This window comes from Trachurus trachurus (genome assembly GCF_905171665.1).
Source record: "Trachurus trachurus genome assembly, chromosome: 2".
Taxonomy (NCBI): domain Eukaryota; kingdom Metazoa; phylum Chordata; class Actinopteri; order Carangiformes; family Carangidae; genus Trachurus; species Trachurus trachurus.
In genome coordinates this window covers 9,576,193-9,589,549 of record NC_139914.1, presented here as the reverse complement: position 1 = coordinate 9,589,549, position 13,357 = coordinate 9,576,193, and positions in this window count along the sequence as shown.

Genomic DNA, 13,357 nt, shown 5'->3' with positions numbered 1-13,357 from the left:
GCAGAGAAGTTAAAGCAGAAGTAAGCGATATTTTTGTGTTAATATAAGTCTTAAATAGTTATATCTTCCGACAGCAATCACTTACATAGAGTGTTTGGACCGAAACACGGGTCTCTCAGTCCCTCTGCTTTGCTCTGAGCCGAGGAGAAAACTTTTCTTGTATCCTACAATTTTTATCCAATGAGGAGAGAGAACGGCATAAAGGGCTGTGTGTGCAGCCAAGGGATGCGCGTGAATGTGGTGACGTAAGGCTGAGGACCAATAGATCCATGACGAGGGCGGGGGCTGCTAACTCCATCGGCTGACAAGAAGTTATGGTGCGTTCAGGGCAGCCCGTTTTTCCGACCTGTGAAGTGGTACCAGTTCGATCTGGTACGAGTTCACAGGTCGGAAGTTACGAGTGGCCGTTATAGTGCACTTTCACAGGTAAAACAGGTCGGAAAAACACGAGTGGGTTGCCTGGAACGCTACAAAGTCGTAAGTCGTGACTTGAAGCCGTAACTTACGGTTTCAAAAGCCTGCCTGGAACGCAGCATTAGCCAAAACGACCGGATCGCTTACTTCTGCTTTAAACTTTATGTCCGCATTGACACTGACCACTCTGGGCTTTCTTACAACACTTGTATTGTCATACAAATTCATATTGTGCAATCTCTTCCAGTCCACTTTGATCTGATTTTGACTAATTTGCTCATTTAAAGTTTTGCTCAAACATACACATGAAAGAAAAGCTTTGCTACTGCGAACACACTGTTTCTTTTTTTTTTCTTTTTTTTGTCTTTTAATGTAATTGCATTGCTCTTCATAGCTGAATACACAATGAGAGCCGTTTTGTTATGATAACTGCTAACATACAATTACAAGTCCCATTAACATCCCTTTTCTAAAGAATGTAATTACACAACATTAGAGACAGTTGCTGTTCACTGATTGTCATGGAAACACAATGAAGTCTTTAGCGGTTTTTACAGAAGAGATGGAGGTATGGTGTTTCTATCTCAGGGGTGACCAGGCAGAAAAGAGTGGAGGTCATTTTAAATCGCACTTTAATTCAGCAGAAGATGACAGTCATTGTCCGCCTGTTTTGTGTCGAGTTTAATCCCTGAAAGAGAAAGTACTTGACGAGGAGCTGATTTTTTTTTTTTTTTTTTTTTTTTTTCACTGTGCTGTGGTTGGTGGGCGGTGGTGGGCGATGCATGTGTGCATTTGTACATGCACGGCCCCTTTAAGTTCAGTTATTGTTGTCTCTGCAGGTGCATTCTCACAACAGCAGATAATGTGGTTTTATTCTTTATAATATCACATAATACAGTACTGCTTTTACCTCTTAATTCAATTTCGTGCTTACAACCAATTAGATTCCATTACATTAGTAACTGATATACATAATGCCGTCCTGTTTGTCTTCCATGACTCCATAGAGAAAAAGTAATTTATAATATATGGCAATTACGGAAATGTTAATATTGATATTGAGCATCATATTCACAGAGCAGCTACATTTATTTAGTAGAGATTAATAGAGAAACACATTGACACTATGCCTGTGTCAGACTGGCACAGACCTCCTGTCGCTTTTTTGCCGTCAGCGGTTATGAGGTAACTTCAGAGTTCTGTGAATAAAGCGATGCGTACGTGTCAGTGTGAATGGTGTTTTAAAATGTAACTTTGGGAAAAATCTGCAGCGTCGTGAGCTGGAATTTAATTGCGTATCGGGTCTGAGAGCAGGTATAGAGGAGGGACTTTATTGTTGAGCTCTAAAGCATCGTGGGTTTAGCCGGTGAAGCATCCGTGAGCCTCACATGAAAGAAGTTTTTGAAAGAAGAAATACAGTCTTTGAAAGTGAGGAAAAATGTCCTGAGATGCCCTCAATTAAATAAGCAGGTACAATGATACCAGCAGGGTCAAAGTGGTTTGGGTCGGCCGGTCTCCGAAAGAAGATTAGACCTTGAAAGGGCTGGTTTGTGTGTTTGTGTCTGTCAGTCAAAAGGTATTTGTTATTTTGAGCTCTTGTCTTTGTGTTTGTGTGTGTGTGAGTAGCAGTTTGTCAGACTCAGAGACATCCACCAAAGAAAAGGAGAAAAAAAAAATCATGTTTCCTCCTTCAACAACAACCTGATCTTTTGTTTTGCCCTTCCTGGTAAATACGTAGGTTTTAACTCGATACATAAATGGATTATTACCCTGCCTGTCAGCATCGATATGTCTGGGGAAAAAAAAAAACAAAAACAATAATCAGTATTCAGTCAGTGTTTTCTGCAGAGACGTCTCTTTTTCTGCCGAACATCAATCTATGGGACTCAAACGCAGCACGAAATACACATCTCCACCCTCAACCCACACAGGAAACTCTTAATATTGAGCTTTTTTTAAGTCGGTGTTGGCGTATTTCAGCAACATCCGAAGTTTTTCCATAGTTTGAAGCAGAAGTTTTGTCTGATTTGATTCCTGAAACAAACGTGGAAGGGAGAATGAAAGTGATTAGGAGGGGCAGAGAGCAGGGCGGACTGCTGACAGCGAGTCCTTGCATGTGATCTATGAATTATGACAGGTCCGTCCTGCTCTGAATATGTGCAGTTCTGTTGGGGGGAAAAAAGAGAAAAAAAATCAAGAACCATGTGAATTTCTATCAGTCAAACTAAATGATAAATTTCATGACTATGGCTCACTTCACCCTCTAACGTGATCCCATCCCAGAATCCTTCTGAGAGACTCTTGAATTGACTAAAACTGTCGATAGTATCTTGTGATGATTTATCCTTTTTCTGGCACATTTTTTTCCCACCTGAATATCATTTTAACACGTAATCTGTGTTTTTTTTCTGCTTGTTGTAGTAATATATACGGCGTGTCACCCACTTCGCGCTGCCTTCTCTTTGGAGTACATCCTTGGACAATGGCTCCGTCTGACAGCGGAGATAAGACTCCTCGAGGTCGAGTTGCTTTTGTACGGGTATGCATCACTTTCAGCTGCAGCAGCGGCTCTCACCAGCAAAAAAAGGCACATCCAACTCTGTCTGGACAAAAAAAAGAAAGGTTTCTCTGAGTTTCTAGGTGTTTTATAGAAAGTATTATTTCACTTTGCATTGTTGGATCTGCAGCAGCTTAGATTCTCTCTGAAAAGTGGTGTTGTGATCGAGACCACCTAACCAAGACCAAGACCAGAGCATACCAAGGCCATTAGTATTCAATACCACTGCTTATAATAATAATGTGGCTTGATATTTACATTATACCTCAGATAAAAAAAAAAAAAAAGATTTTATACAAATCCTATACCATATTTAATTGAAAAAAAGTTTGGATTGAACAGAAGAACTCAGCACAGGGAAGGGTTGCACAGGGAAAATACTTTTGTAGAACAATTTTAATTATCTTAAAGTCAGTGAATTACATTACATAAACCAAAGTGAGCGAATGACAGAGATGTCAATGCAGCTGTGATCTTGACGGGTCTTTAGAAAAAATCCAGAGTCCAGCTCGACCGAGACCGAGACGGCCGAGTAAAAATGTAGTCGATTCCGAGACAAGACCAAGACCATGGAAATGTAGTCTTGACTCAGGTACCACAGCACAACTTAAAGGTGAGTGACATTTCATGGAATAGGAGGGTGAGATGGGTGCATCTCTTCAAATATGAAGCTTAACATTTGCTTAGCATCCAGGCTAAAGGGACAGCTGTAACGTCATGTGCAGTGTGAGGATTATTCTGCTCCCTGGCAGCGTGTTTCCCCCCTCTGCTAATCCTTTTACATGCTCTTTTAACAATGTAGACCCTCCACTTCCTGTCTGCTGTCTGAGTACCTCTTTCACACACACATTCATACACACTGGCAGAAAGAGAAAGACAGGACCACACCTCGTCCTCGCTCATTATTAATGAAGGGGTCAGGTTGGACACAAGACATAACACAAAGTAAAAAACAGGAATTAAAGGAGAAAACAGGGATACGCAGGCTGTAGTGAGAAGCTCTCACTAATGAGTAGCCGTGTGTTGCTCCAACATCACTTGCTGCGATTTGTGTTCGGTCAACCTGCTTGAAAAATGCATAATTGGGTGAGTTGGTGCTTATGAAGAAAGAAAAGCTCCCACAGAGCCGGGCTCTCGCGGCGCTGCTGCTCCTCGGCACCTAATGACATTATTTAGTGGGTGCATTTGCCAACGTAACACCTACTTTTTAATGACGGCTCAGGTTCTGTTGGAGGTTTTACAGGTGAATTGTAATTCATCAGACTGTTCTTAAAGAGGGCAACGTGTAATTTCCTCATAATTTCTGCTAACGTCTGAAATGAGCCGTGTCGGTTTAGCTGTAGGAAAACAAGACAGCTACATTTCACCTCGAGCAAATATTCTTTTCTTCTTCTTTTTTTTTATTGATTCATCATTTGAATCGTTGCTCTTCATATTAGTTGACCTGACCTGCTGTGCACTGACCGAAACACTCTTTAGGTCACATATTAAATTAATGGGAAATCATTAGATGAATGTGTGCCAATGGAACATTTCATATTAGAAGGTTAATCAGAAATTGCAGGTCGATAAACTCACAGATTTGATTAGGTGGTTGTATCAAAAAATACATTTATCTTTACCAGGTGACATTGAAATAATGAAAAAAAAACAGGAATGTCTCACTTTATTACAAAGAACAATGCCCAAAAAAAACAATCCGATTCTTCTTTGCAACTTCTCAGTGCTTCAACTTTAACTTCAAACTTCAAACAACTTTATTAATCCCACCAGGGGCAATTGATTTCAGCAGCTTGCACAGTCCAAAAAAACACAGTACACACAATAAATACATGCCTGGAAATGTCAACAACGCTGCAGTATACACTATTGGTGCAAAGTTTTAGAACGCCACAATTTAAAAATCCTGCAATTTCAAAATTTGATTCATCACCTTCACCTTCGTCCAGTCCTCTGTAGTCCATTGGTGGTGTTTCATGGCCGGCACATGCCTCCTTTTCTTTTCTTTTTTACATTACTTTTCAGTTTTGGCTAACCTCTGGCAGTTCACCACTTACCTTTGTGCCATTTCAAGCTATTCATTGGACTTGAACAGCTTGAATTTCAATGAAAAACTGGAGAAAAAAAACAACTTTTGACCGGTTGTGTACAAAGTGGAAAAACCTTAATCATTTTCCAAACAACTGTTCCAATTGACTCCATTGGGCCCCTTCCTCTGCTGTGGACGCCCACATTTTGTGGTTAAAAATCGACCCTGGCAGCAGGTTACAATAAGAGGGTCCTTGGCTTCCAAGGCCGGTTTGATGAAGAAGCTCCTCTGGCTGGAGGCTGGACCTGCTAGTGGGGGTCCCTCTCTCTCTGCAGGGGCGCGAAGACAGAGTGTGAAGTGCTACCTTTATGATTCCCCCCACGTTCGTCTGATTCCCAGCCACTCACAAATCAATAGCAGTCTTTGAGCAAAGCAAGAGACCCTATTGTGGCTTCATTCGCCAGGGCCAAGCTACGGCCACCATTGGCGCAGCCTAACCATGACGGATTCATCCTGGCCTGCTTCTCCCATTAGTCAGCCACCACGGGTGAAAACACAGACCTAAGTTCCCCAAATGGGAATTTAATGCACTTCAGTGTACCTGCAGCAAAACAGAAGGAAATCGGCCACTGTTTTTCCCTCCACAGATGATGAGTCACAGTGGATATTAGATCTCAGCGAGGTCGACATGTATCATAAGTAGAGTCTCGTTGTGTGCAGAAGCGACTTCGAATTAGAAGCGGGGGCATTGAATGCACTTGGGTGCTGCCGTTGGGTAAACAGCTTAGTGGATGGATTCTTTCTTTCACTGGGAGGGAAGTGTGTGCTTAATGGGGAAAGGAAGTAGTGTGTGTGTGTGTGCGTGTGTGTTAGGTTGTGCATGCTGACCTTACCTTTAACTGTGTCCCTTTCAAACCAGAAAAAAGAGAAAAGACGACTTCCTGTGCAGGCAATCAACAGTTAATGTTACCTGAAGACATCCTGAAATGTGTGTGATTTTTTTTTTTTTTACCAATTTAAACAAAAATCTCATTTCCCACTGAAGCAACTTACATTCTTATTTAGCATTCAGCATATGAATTATGTATATAGATGAATCCATCCTATACAAGCCATAGTATATCTGTAGTGTAGCCGCTTGTAAGGCTTGTGCTTGACTGAGGCCTTAATTGATCTAATTACTTGCTCAATTTGACTTTCCAATCTAAACTTCCCTTGAAGAGTCTTCATTCTCCGTTCTAGCAGTGCATGAAGGAGTAAATATTTTAATGGTGTCCGCTGGTTTAAGCACAGAGGAGAGCAGTAAACACTGTTTGTAATGCTAAATACTTTGCAGAGCGGATCGGCTTAGAGCGTATTTCATACACAGTCGTATTTCTGTCTGTGAGACACTGAATGCTCATTTGTGAGGTGCAGCCTGTTGTGGTTGCTTGGGAATTGCGGAGTCTCCACAGGCCAGAGAAATTAGCATCGCATACTTGCAATCCTTTTAATTTTGCCCAGTGTTTTTTTTTTTCTTTTTCTTTTTTAGAGTTGCACTCACCCGTTCAGTTGCACTTTTTACATTGCTGATAAGTTTCTTCCGCTGCTTTATCAGCACTTCCAGTAACTGTTTGCAATTAGGATTCTCTATCTACAATTTTGGCCTGTGCAGTCGGCCAAAACATCCCCTCAGATACATGCAGGCTCTGCTCCCTGCGTGCACTGTGCCTCGGCCCCCCATTTGTGCTGTTTATGTCAAGGACCGTGACACTGACCCTGGGTGCTTCTGGTGGCTGTGACCCCATGAACTGTCCCCTTGGTTACACAGATGCGTGTGCGCTCAAACTCCCGAGTATAAAACATGACTGTATCAGCAGGTCCTGCAGTAAGCTGCGCCCCCGTCTGCCCCTCTAAGCTGTCGAGATTTATAACGACCCTATACTACGCTTCTGTCCGATGAGTATTGAGCACTTGTGACACATACAGCTGTCGTGGCGTGATGAGAAATAACCACTGTCGGCCCACATCTGTGCTTCAAAAGATTTAAGCGCGGATGGGGGGGAGAGAGGAGTGAGGGGCAAAGGGGCTGGGGATGCAGGGAGAGGAGGTGGAGAGCAGCACGGCATGATTCATGGAATAAAACACAGCAATGATGCTTTGACCTACAGTATCTCTGGTGTTGCACAGTTCTGTTTGTGGCCTTTTTCTGGGGATGTCAGTGACCAGTAGGTCCTGGAGAAAAGTCTGTAGACGGAGAGAGGATGTTTACATGGATACTTAGTTTTATGAAGGGGAGGATGTGAGGTGGAAAATAAACAGATTTCACAATTACATAAGTAGCCTACATAAATTCAAAATATCCCATTTCCATGAAGATTCAATCCAGTGTTTTTCAACCTTCGGGTCAGGACCCCACGTAGGGTCGCCTGGAATTCAAATGGGGTCGCCAGAAATGTAATTGATTTTTTTTTAAAAAGACTGATAAAAACATTTTTTTAAAGGGACAACAAGGAGTTTTGGAAAAGCGAAGCGTTTTCACACTACATTTATGAGCCTCCGCGCGCACCGTAGAATTCTTCGACCGGCGCAAGACAGACTCATGTTTTCATTCATCAAGAATTAAAGCAGAAGTAAGCGATCCAGTCGTTTTGGCTAATGCTGCGTTCCAGGCAGGCTTTTGAAATCGTAAATTACAGCTTCAAGTCACAACTTACGACTTTGTAGCGTTCCAGGCAACCCACTCGTGTTTTTCCAACCTGTTTTACCTGTGAAAGTCACTATAACGGCCACTCGTAACTTCCGACCCATGAACTCGTACCAGATCAAACTGGTACCACTTCACAGGTCGGAAAAACAGGAGTTACGAGTTGCCTTGAACGCACCATAACAGTCCTCGTCCCTACGTCACCACATTCACGGCGTCCCTTGGCTGCACACACAGCCCTGCATGCCGTTCTCTCTCCTCATTGGATAAAAACTGTAGGATACGATAAATGTTTTCTCCTCGGCTCAGAGCAGAGCAGAGGGACTGACAGACCCGTGTTTCGGTCCAAACACTCTATGTAAGTGATTGCTGTCGGAAGATATAACTATTTAAGACTTATATTAACACAAATATATCACTTACTTCTGCTTTAAAGTCAGAGGTTCAAAGAGGTTCAGTTACCGTCGTAGTTCCGACCATAAACGGCAATACGGCGGCGTTATTCTCATGAGCGTCCGCGAAACCGAAAGTAAGGGAACGCTGGTCGGCTCGCCCAGCATTTCCACCATTAATTAAAATAACAAAATAACGATAGAGACAAAACGATATATTTATCGAAAATGAAACCATTAACAAGTGTGGGTAGCGTAGATTCATCCACATTAACGTGAGACTTTTTTATAACCAAATAGAAACTCCTCGTTGTCCCTTTAACTAATTATTATTCTTTTTAAAATTATCATTAAAAACCCCATAGACAATTTTAAAGAACTTTATTCTATACTTTCACTTTCTCGAATATAAATCGAGTTCAAATAAAGTGCAGCATAAAATCTGAGCTGGTGCATCTTGATTGACAGGGGTCGTCAGAAATTTGTGATGTCAAAATGGGGTCACAAGCCAAAAAAAGGTTGGGAACCACTGCAATATCTCTCTCACTGCCTCTGTGCACACTCACTGTTAACAGACAAAAGCACAAGTGACATCTCCGAAAAACAAAAAAAGTGACACACAATTAGCTTTAACATCAAGTAAACACTGTCGACGAGTGTGTGTTGACAGGTAATCTGCCGGGAGGGGCAACAGAACAGTGACAGAGATGTGAGACATGAGTCATGAATTTTGATAAATAATTCAAAAGCAGTAAATGTGTGATCAAATCAGAGGCACGTCCTTATTTCCTGCGCCGCTGTTAAACAAACACTTTGCCATAGGTTGTGTAACTAATTTAACACAGAGTAAAAACACAAGTAAACAACCTTTGATGTTTTTTTCTCTCTCTTCCTTCGCCGTGATGTTTTCAGGCCCAGTGGACTAATGTGATTTTGAATGATGAGCCGTGCACAGTGTGACTTCTAACTCTCAGAGGGGTTCCTGGTAGATCTACCTGTTAACTACCGGTTAGTCTAAGTGCCTGAGCGGGCTTCCCTGCGGCAAGGCGAGAACTTGTGCCCGGCGGGGGAGGAGGGCGGGGAGGCGATGGGGATCGTGTGCCGCCTCCCAATCATGTCATCAGTCTTTTGAGACGAGGGAAGTTTGTTAGAGCGTGACTCTGCACACATCGGAACAACTACAATATTTCCCCGTTTTGGAAAATGTGAACAAGTGAATGTCACAGCTGTAGATGTGAGTCCAGCTGCTGATGGTTATTCTGGTTATGAAGTTAAACTATATCCTCAGCAGGTGTCAAGACACTTTTTCTAACCATTAAAGGGGACATTTTATGGAAATATCACATTTTGAAGGCTCTTTAACATATATTTGGGTGTTTGTTTTGCCTTCCGGCCCCCAAAATGTGTGTTTTTTGAGCTGTTCCCTGGTTGTCTTGTCGGTTGTCTCGGTTGTCAGTTGTTTATTATGTGATGTAATAGGCCAACCGGAAAGAGGGCCGTATTAACCCGCTGAAACGACGCATATCGCCACCTAATGTTGAGGAGGGGGACACGTTCCCGTCAGTTATTCAATTTTCTCAGTTGCATAACTGGGACAAAGACTGAAGTCCGATTAGACACCAAAATCGAATTTTGAGCATTTTGAGATTAAGCTGTGGATGTAAACACACTGAATGATGTAATTAGTTTTTGAATTTGCATAATCCCACCCCTACCTGTGAGTACCGGTACTGGAAGAAGGGGCGGAGTGAGCAGTGGCTCATTTGCATTTAAAGGGACAGGCACTGAACAGGGCTGTTTTGAGCTGAAGAAAAGAGCTGATGTTTGATCCTTGGGGTATTTTGACCAAAGCATGTCACAGACATGTCTTTACGACACCTGGGAACTATTTTCATTGTAGAAAAGGGGCAGAATATGTCTCCTTTAACCCCTCTATGAATCAGTGTGTTATTAGTGTAGCCCTGGTTCTCTGAGTAGCATGAGGGAGATGTCACACTAGAGGAGTCGTGACATTTATCTGTCTTTTCATAATGGTTAATTGTTGCTTATGAATATTTGATGTTTAGGAGAACATTAGAGTTCTGAAGCCTTACGTTTGCAGGGACTTCTACTCGCTATAGTTTATTCTCTTTCACCTCACATAGGGTGGTTGTCACCTGCATATAAAAATACAAAATCAGTACAAATCTAGTGAGTGACTAATCGAAGCTTTTGTCGCTGTGTGCCTCAGTCTCTTCCTCTGACTGATGCATTGTCTGAGAGATTGTGCAGCGTCTTGTATATTTCCAGCTCAGAGCTCCGACAGGTCGGCTTCAGAGCTTCAGACCTGGACTGTGCAGCTGCCTCTGTACTCCACCGTTGCCTCACTCTCCTCCTCCTCCACCTCCTGCCTGTTTTCAATCTCTCTCCTTTCTCACCTCCAGTAGCTTTATGAACAGGCGAGGGTAGGTGTATGTTTGTCTGTTTTTAGTTGTTGTTCAAAGCGGCAGGAGATCTCCGGACACGACTGAATCTTAATTTCACCTGTTCCCTGTGTCTTCTCTCCCTCTCTGTCTTATTTTCTTTCCTTTTCCTCCACATCTTAGACCTTCCTGGGGTGCTGAGTAAGCGAGGAAAAGGATGGAGGTGATGGTGGTGAAGGTAGGATGGGTGTTAGCGGGAGGTGGGGGGTCTCGTGGCTCCACACAATTAGAGTGGTGCCTGGTTTTAATGAGGAGACTGTTTATTAAGTCCACTCAGGGAGGCTGTGCAACTGCTTAGCATTTGCTCTCTAATTAGGAAAGCTAAACAGTCCCTTTTGCTGAGGATCAACCATTAGGGGGGAGAGGAGGCACTCAGCGTTACTGTGCATGGGGTGCAGATTGCTGAGCCAAATACGAGGGGAAGGAGAGGGGAGGGAGGGAGGGGAGGTGTGTAAACAATAGGCTCACATTTTTGGAAGAAGAGTCATAGTGATGATAAAGAAACCAATCACACACAGAGCGCCAGCAGGTACTACAATATGTGAGGGTAAATTCATCAAGCAAGGCCAAGTTATTACAAGGAGTCCACCTAGTGGTCGGCAACAGAACTGCATCCGTTTGTTTTGGCTCCTTTATTCGTTTCAAACTGCAACTGGAGCCGTTGAATCCTGCTGATCACACACAGTCCACGACCAGACCACGCACCCAACCAAAACACTCCACCTTTTCCAAAGCGTGCGTGGGTGGAGGACACACACCCCCCATCCCCCCCACCTCCCTGCCCACGTGCAGCACACTACAGAAGAGCCATGGTGTGGATGTTGACAGGGAGAACAACACCATTCTGCACCACCAGCTCCTCTTTATCCACAGAATAAATGCCTGCCTGATTACCGGCGTTCCCCCTTCACGCAGATTGCTGTTAAAGTGCAAGATGAGACGAGCGCCTTTTAGATTAAGACCCTGATCAAATTTTCATAACTCAATTTCAGAAAGAGGGGGGTTTTGCTGTGGGAGGAGTGGGCGGGCGGGCGGAGAGAGACATGCAAAACGTGTGAGTGTTGACTGTAATCAGTTTTCTTTGTCTGCATCCATTCCACTTTGAGTAAGAGTGTCCATCTAAACACCAGTTTGATGAAGCTGAAGCTGCTGATGTTGTTTAGTTGTGGTATTTGTTGCCAACAGGTACTGCTTGTTTGATTTATGAATTTACACATCTGACCTGACTTTAATAGCAAACCTTTCAAGGCCGAATCAGTGGAAAAATGTTCTATGCAACCATTTGATCAGGAGGTCTGGCAGGATATTGATTATTAAAGAAATCCATACTCTTGGTTTACATTTTCTAAGAGGAAGTGGAAGAGAGCACTGGAGTTTTCACTATCTTACAAAAAGCTCACCCCACAGTACATGAATAGCATCGTTCAATTCTAATGGGGCATACCATAATAACCCACGAGCACTTTAAACCTTACGTTCTGACAGTAATCGCCTCATACAGAGTCTCTCCATATTGATTGATTCGCTGTATATCAGCCTTTAACACGCATTTGTGTTTTATGTGTGTCCTAATGTGCATTTGCAGACGAATCCCAGGAGATGTATCGGTGTATTTGTCACCGGTTGCCAGTCGTGGACTGTAACTCACGCGCTCTGCCTGTTTCCAGCCACAGTGATATTACAGTGAGCCGGTGTCGCCCCCCCCCCCCTCCCTCTCCGCTCTGTGCCTCCCTTATCTGTCTCCTCTCTATTCCTTTCACTCATCCTCTCTATCTTTCCCTCCCTTGTTTCAATCGTCTCTCCCTCTCTCTCTCCGCTGCGTCTCAAATGCTTCGACTTGTATCTGTCTGTGTATCTGTCACCTCTCTTTCTCCCCCCCCCTGTGTCCGTCGCTCTCCCAGACAGTTGACTGGTATGGCGACACCAGACTGCGTGTATTTTTAGCGCCGCCACAGATGGGGCCATGGCAGCATGTCAGAGACCAGAATGTTCTTTATCTCAGCTGTCAGGCCCGTTCCCCAGGACCAAAATGGATGCCGTCCACTTGGGGGAGGAAGGGTAGGTATGAAAAGACGCTTTTTTTCTCTCACACTCTTCAAATAAAAGGTTTTAATTGTGTCTTTTGGCAGCTCTAAATAACGTCTCCTCATTGGAGGTGCAAATGGATGGTGGAGAGAGTAGATCCCACCTGCTGGGGCAGCTCCTCTGTGGGAGCTCTCTCCAAATGTATGATCAAGTGGAGGGGAAATTGGAGGCCGTGCTTCTGCAGATGAAAAGGATGAATCACAAAAGCAGATCTGTGTGCAAATTAGCTGTATGCCTTTGCAAGCATTGCACATTTTTGAATAACGGTTTTGTCAGAGCAGGTGTGTGCACCTCCACGAATCAAGATACCAGTCGGTAAAAGTACAACTGGGGAGTTATAGTTCACTCACAAACTCCAAACACAATGTTGGGCAGCAGAGACCAGAAAGCAGGCCTCTGTGACTCTGCTTTTTTTTCTCTTCGTCTTCTTTTTTGTTTTCTTTTGGAGAAGGAGAATGTGCTGCAGGCTACGACTGGGGGTCAAGTGGTCGGCTTTGTGCATCACAGTTTGGAGTCTGCTGAGACTCTCCTCTGGCAGCGTTCACACACTCCAACGGCGAGGCTGGTTGTCCATGTGAATATCAAGGAGGGGTGGGAGACGGAGGAGGGAGAGGGAGGGGTGTGTGGTTTGGTGTCAGGCTGTCAGGTTGTGTTCAGGTGACTTATATTAAGCTGGTGGAGTGTCCTGTTTTTGATTTGTCTCATTTACCATGACAAACAATATTTTTTTTA